Raw genomic sequence first — 7,198 nt, forward strand, 5'->3', positions numbered from 1 at the left:
CTTCTGTTGGGCAATGTTGGGGGGCATTTATCATCGTAATTATCTCACTGCACCTCTTTTCCTTTCATTAAACAAGTATCAAAAGACTTGTTGGACAGATGAGAGAGATCAAGCATACCATTTGAGGCCTGGGGGACCTGGGGAAGCATGGAGTAACACAGTGTGTTAGAATGTGAGAGCAAATGAGAAGAACAAAGATAAAGAACAAAAGAAGGGGAGTGAGAGTGAATAGAAGGGCAGAGAAAAGGAGTGAGGGAACAAAAGAAGAAAGGCGTTAGAGTATGAGTTAAAGGAATGACTGGTGGGGCAGCAGGAGAGGAGAGCAGGTATATCTTACTATCCCTCAGTAGAGAGAACCCCGCCGTGGAGAGAGGGGAGGGGAAGGAGGGAAAGGCAGTTGGGAGATATGACGCAGATTAAGTAGATGTGTGACAGTTGATCCCCGAAATCGACACCCGTGCAGCAACTGTACAATGTCTTCTTGTGGCAGAACCAGAGCATTGATTCGGTTAATGCCTGCCGACTGACGAGAAACAAACGAGAAGACCCAGGTAAAATGTATTTTAAAGAGAAAAGATAGTGGCATAGAATATTAAAGCTACCAAAAATGGACTTTGAAAGTCAAAGACATAAATCTCTAGGAATTAGGTCAGTGGTTAACTGGTGCATTACTTGGACTTTATGGAAGTATCATATGTCATTGGTCAAAGGGTCATTGATCATTTAGATTTATGCACTTTCAATCAGTTCTGTAATGTATCTCACTTCAAGTTTGAAATATTCTCGGAGTATGATTGTTATTCTTACTTCACTTGTAAGAGAAAACTGTGGCCAGTTTTATAGATAAAAAAAAGAAAGCCTAGTTGTATTTATTAACTCAGTTTGATGACGCCATGCAAGTCCAGATCTTTCTCTAAATCTAATACTCAATAAAAAACAGTTGTCTTCCCCACTGGTTTAATTTACCACTTGTGTAACAGCTCATTTTAAATGGGCACCTCCTGACCTAAAGGCTGTTACGGAGTTTCTTCTAGAGAGAAACAGAAGTTGTCATTTATCCGTGATGAATAACCTGACAAGTGGTCCTCTCGGGCACCACCTATGGTCAAAGGTTCATTGATTAAGGAGGAAACGACTCCATTTGCTCCCGTTTGCCTTACTCGTGGGTCTGTGGTTAAGTCTCGGTCGAATGTAGTACAACGGGAGGGACATAGGAAAGGTATTTACACATTTCTTGAACTCTCATTTGGTTTCAACTAACAATTTATGGATTTGTGGGTGACCGTTTGCTTTAAACAATGCACCTTCCATGACTCAAGTGTTCATTTTACAATTACATATGAGACATTTAGCAGACGCTCTTATCCGGAGCAACTTATAGGAGCAATTAGGGTTGAGCGCCTTGCTCAAGGGCACATCGACAAATACTGAGAAGCATTGTTCGATACTGAGAAGCAATGGGCTTTCCGGGCCTTGAGTTCAGATGCCCAGGCAGCTGCGGCTGACCTTATGACCTAGGTCTCCTCTCCCTGCAGATGGGCAAAGCAGCCCCATAAATTGAATTGTACAGTAGGTGAGTAGTGAAGGGCCACATACATATCCTGAATCCCAAATTAACCCTAAGGCCCTGCCCTCTAGGCAATTGTATTGATTTAAAAGGATTCAATAGATGTCTGTAGTATGGCAACTACACCTGGCCTATCAGAGGGCAAGATGGAGCTACCACCATATTGCTTACACCCATCTAATTAAATCCCATCTACACAAGTGCCAAGGGGTTGATTTGGGAATAAGTGATAGATGAGCAAATTAAAACTTGATGCACTCTATGTATGCATGCTTACAGTAATTGACACACGGTCACAAACAAAATATTATAAGGCTTGATACATATGTTTTCTTTTAAACGCCATATCTGTGTTCTGAATAAAAATAGCCTTGACTTCAACTATTTCATAGGCATTACATTAGTGTACAGAACAAGTGGCAAGGCACATACTCTTGATAACTTCAATGTGTACAGTACACATGTCAAACGTCCCGACCATACATGTATATCAACCATATACGATTGATCGCTGTACAAGCACTTATTTTATTCTCAGCCTTGAATTAATTTTCCTTCGGTGTCCCCTGACATTTTTATGACACATTTTATGCTCCTTTTCCTCTGCCAATGTCTCTCAGCACCCCTCTTCTCTCCTTCACCCCCCCCCCTCCTCCCCTCTTCAGCCAGGCTGGGTCCTCTCAGCTGTTGTATGGCCTGCCTGACCTCTGAGATTTGGGGGCTGTGAAAAGGGTCGGCCTGTCAGTGTCTCCCTCAGGGTAGCGCAGTGACATTTAACTCAATATCCTCGCTCGCTCGCTCTCTCTCTCTCTCTCTCACTCCCTACCTACCTACCTCCCTCCCTCCCTCACTCTTGCTGATCTCTGTCTATGGGTGCAGTGTCAGTCAGTACCCTCTGTGCTGCCTGTGATAACTTGGGGTGGTGTAACCCAGGCACCCCGGGACACCCACAACACCCTTTCCTGCCACTCCAACAGCAGCGCTAACGTGCCACACCGTCATGCCAGCCTGAAAGATCGCCATGTGCTGCCTTAACCCCCAACCCCCGGATCCTATATGCGTCCCGGTTTTGTGCGAGTGATAACTATCGCAGTGTTGCAGCTGTGTGGGTAGCTAACTTACGAAACATGAACGCAGCCTGTTCCTGCTGACTTGCACAGTTAAACTTCCAGTAAGTCAAAATGTCAGAGCTATGGAGGCGCAAGTAACTCAGCTAACATATGGAATTGTTTTAAGATGGTCATACCATGTATCATTTAGCTATTTGATTTGGAATTTTAGGACCCCTTTAGGTATTAAAAAAAGTTTAATTATATAGAATTTGGCATTTACTACTATAGCCCTTAGAAACACATTGAATAACACATTCCTGAGTGGCAAAAAAGACAGTCCAAAAATGTATCATAAGGAATAAGGTTTTGAAGTGTCTGTCCTACATCTAGGAAAGTGTCTGTCCTACATATATGAAAGCACAGAAAAATGTAGCTTTTTGGGGGGGGGGGACAACCCCTTCTTTTTGTTGGCACAAAACTACCTCCATACTTCCATTAGTTTGTATGGGTTACCTTCAGAAGAGTCCCGTGACACTTGTGGGGGTCTTTGAGCAAAACTGAGAACACCATAGAGTGATCCTAATAGTTTGGACGCTGCAGACATTTTCAGGATGTCTGACAAACACCACTGTAGCTCAGCCACCTTCCACCGCAGAAGCGGAAGGCCGACATAGGCGGATGCGGTAGAATGAGACGCAGCCAAAAACTGATATCTATAGCTTAAACTGAGGGGTGCGTCAATAGACTCTTAAGGATTTATAAACTAACACTGCCACCAGCCACTAACGTCCGGCATTGAAATGGGCATGAAATATTTGAATGCTAATTGGGGAACATTAACTTTGTAATTTGGCTGAACTATCCCGTAAACTTTGAGATAACATGTACATTTGGTCTTTCTTCATAAACTCAATTATTCACTGGGTGTTCATCAAAGGTAGCTGTCTGCTTCATGGATCCTGTTTGTGAGATACCACCCAGTTCCCTTGGCCCAGTCACTGATAAGTTCATACAGTGACATAACTCAATATGAATTGAAAACCAATAGGGACGAAAAGCGTGTTTACAACATGTGCACAATTCCAAAATACTTCAGAGCCTATCCACAGAGAAAGGAATGTACATAGCTTTAACTCTGGCCAAGTTCTGTAGTTAGCGTAACGTTAATTAGCTGTCGTACGAAGCAAATGCCTTCTGTGCAGGCCTTAAGACCGATTTGTTCTGCAAATTCAGTGTTAGCAATGAAATAACATCGATAAAAACATGAAGGTTGCTGTGTTGAGGTATTGAAAGCGCTGCGTTAACTAGTAGTACACGGTCAAGGCTATAGATAAAGTAGCTATAGCGTTGGTATTAGCAGGGTTACTTGTTACAGCATTAGATACAGTAAGAATAGAAGTGGCAGCTGAGTCTCTATGTAGTCAGAATGACTCACTGGATATAAATATCCCAGGTGACACCATGCAACTGGGCATAGCACCCAGTGTCATTTTATTTCGGGAATGCAGTTCCATAAGGTTTAGTTCGATAAGTCATACTTTTACGCATTAGTGGGGACCTTTAGATGTTGGGGGCCATTTTAGGACTTTTCCCTACATCATGCTGGGGCCTTTACTTGTCGTAAAGGGCATTCAGCAGTACATGGTTGTTCACACCATTCCTTTCACTTAGGGATATCCCACGCACAAGACTCATGGGAGCCGACAGGAAAACGAGCCCTGTTGGATGGGAGCAAAAGAGGCCTCCTTGTTTCTGACATAGTGTCATTAGTTTTGCTAGCTTGTCAGATTTGAATAGGCATTAGCATTTGACTTTTCCATTCATAGCGCAATAAGTGTGGCAGCAATTGAGGTAACTACATGACAAAAAGTATGTGGACAACTGCTTGTCGAACATATCATGCCAAAATCATGGAAAATAATATGGAGTTCGTCCCCCTTTGGCTGCTACAACAGCCTCCACTCTTCTAGGAAGGCTTTCCACTAGATGTTAGAACATTGCTGCCAGAACTTGCTTCCCTTCAGCCACAAGAGCATTAGTAAGGTCAGGCGCTGGTGTTGGGCGATTAGGCCTGGCTCGCAGTCTGCTTCCAAATCATCCCAAAGATGTTCGATGGGGTTGAGGTCAGGGCTCTGTGCAGGCCAGTCAAGTTCTTCCACACCGATCTCGACAAACCATTTCTGTATGGACCCCCCTTCTGTAGCTCAGTTGGTAGAGCATGGCGCTTGTAACGCCAGGGTAGTGGGTTCGATTCCCGGGACCACCCATACGTAGAATGTATGCACACATGACTGTAAGTCGCTTTGGATAAAAGCGTCTGCTAAATGGCATATTATTATTTATTTTTTATATTACCTCTGCTTTGTGCACGGGGCATTGTCATGCTGAAACAGGAAATGGCTTTCACCAAACTGTTCCCACAAGGTTTGAAGCACAGAATGGTCTAATTGGTAAAAGAGCAAGTCCATATAATGGCAAGAACAGCTCAAATAAGCAAAGAGAAACGACAGTCCACCATTACTTTAAGACATGATGGTCAGTCAATCCAGAACATTTCAAGAACTTTGTAAGTGTCTTCAAGTGCAGTCGCAAAAACCATCAAGATCTATGATGAAACTGGCTCTCATGAGTACCGCCACAGGAAAGGAAGACCCAGAATCGCCTCCGCTGAAGAGAATAAGTTCATTAGAGTTACCAGCCTCAGAAATTGCAGCCCAAACAAATGCAGACACTTCTCAACATCAAATGTTTAGAGGAGACTGCGTGATGATGGTCGAATTGCTGCAAAGAAACCACTTATAAAGGACACCAATAAGAAAAAGACTTGCTTGGGCAAAGAAAAACAAGCAATGTAAATTAGATCGGTGGAAATCTGTCCTTTGGTCTGATGAATCAAAATGTGCGATTTTTGGTTCCAAAAGCCGTCTTTGTGAGACACAGAGTAGGTGAACGGATGATCTCTGCATGTGTGGTTCCCATTGTGAAGCATGAAGGAGGAGGTGTGATGGTGCTTTGCTGGTGACACTGTTTGTGATTTATTTAGAATTGAAGGAACACTTAACCAGCATGGCTACCAGAGTATTCTGCAGCGATACACCATCCCATCTGGTTTGCACTTAGTGGGACTATCATATGTTTTTCAACAGGCCAATGACCCAACACACCTCCAGGCTGTGTAAGGGCTATTTGACTAAGGAGAGTGATGGAGTGCTGCATCAGATGGAAAAGAATTCCAGGTGAAGCTGGTTGAGAGAATGCTAAGAATGTGCAAAGCTGTCATCAAGGCAGTGGGGTGGTTACTTTGAAGAATCTAAAATCGATTTAGATTTGTTTAACACTTTTTTGGTTGTGTCATTTCATCATGTTGATGTATTCACTATTATTCTACAATGTAGGAAATAGTCCAAATAAAGAAAAACTCCTGAATGAGTAGGTGTCCAAACATTTGACTGGTACTGTATGTGCATTCGTAACCTACTCTCTTGAACTTCTTTCTTCGAATGACTGTAATTGCAAATGGCGCATGCTAGGGAATGACACTGCAGGAATTGATGTGGCCAAAAATAGAAAAGTACAGTACAGGGAAATTATAGTACAGGGAAACTATAGGAAAAAGTTTGAGTAGACATCCCCTTTTTCACAGAGCAATGATCATAGAGCATGGTCATATGATGCATTTTTAGGTCTAAACTTAACACTGCTATTTCCTTCACCCCTCACCTTATTGGGGTTGTGAAAGGAAGGCATATTGATGGACAGAGCGCCTTGAAGGACGAGTGTTGATGACAGCAAGACGAATGAAAACAGAGACTGGGAGATACAGGAGAGAAATGTGATATATTTTTTTATATATATATAGAATGGAGTGCGAGAGTGATCCACATTTTTTTTGCACGAGTCCACCCAGCAACATGGGATCAATATTATTGAATTACTTAAATGACATTTGCACCTAGTCATTTCTTTGTGGCAGAAGCTTCATGCAGGGGTATAGCAAGCGAAAAGTCAAATTCTACAGCATCAAGTAATGCGTTCTGTTGTTCATTAATGAGTTAATAGTATTACTTGAGATTCTGCCGTAAGCCATTCATTGACAATAACCCTTACTGGGGTGCTTAACCAATGAGAAACGTTGACCATATGAAAGTCCAATGACCCCTCACATTCAACCTCAGCCCACTTCAGTGTGGCAACTCAGAGCGCCACCCTATGGACAGCAAATAGACAACACTTAGTTGGTTAGTATTGGAAGGTATTTCATGGCGAAATATGAACACGCAGCTCCATGTTTCTCTCATTTGAGGCGCAGAGAATTAAAGCCCCAAAGCCGACTGTCATAAAAAGGTCCCTGAACGAAACGTCGCCACAATAAAATAAAAACATGTAGAGGTAGTGTGTGCAGGAGTTCTTTAAAAAAAAGAATATATAACTAAACTGGATTCATAAGAAAAGCACTAGTCCATGTCAGTTTCAAAATCAATTTAGGTTGGTATAGAATGAGGATTAAGAAATGGGATTTAAATTATGAAGCTCCCAGAAGGGGCTTGAAACAGAGCCAGAAAGCCACAGTACAAAAAAA

This window comes from Oncorhynchus gorbuscha, linkage group LG11 (assembly GCF_021184085.1).
Source record: "Oncorhynchus gorbuscha isolate QuinsamMale2020 ecotype Even-year linkage group LG11, OgorEven_v1.0, whole genome shotgun sequence".
NCBI lineage: Eukaryota > Metazoa > Chordata > Actinopteri > Salmoniformes > Salmonidae > Oncorhynchus > Oncorhynchus gorbuscha.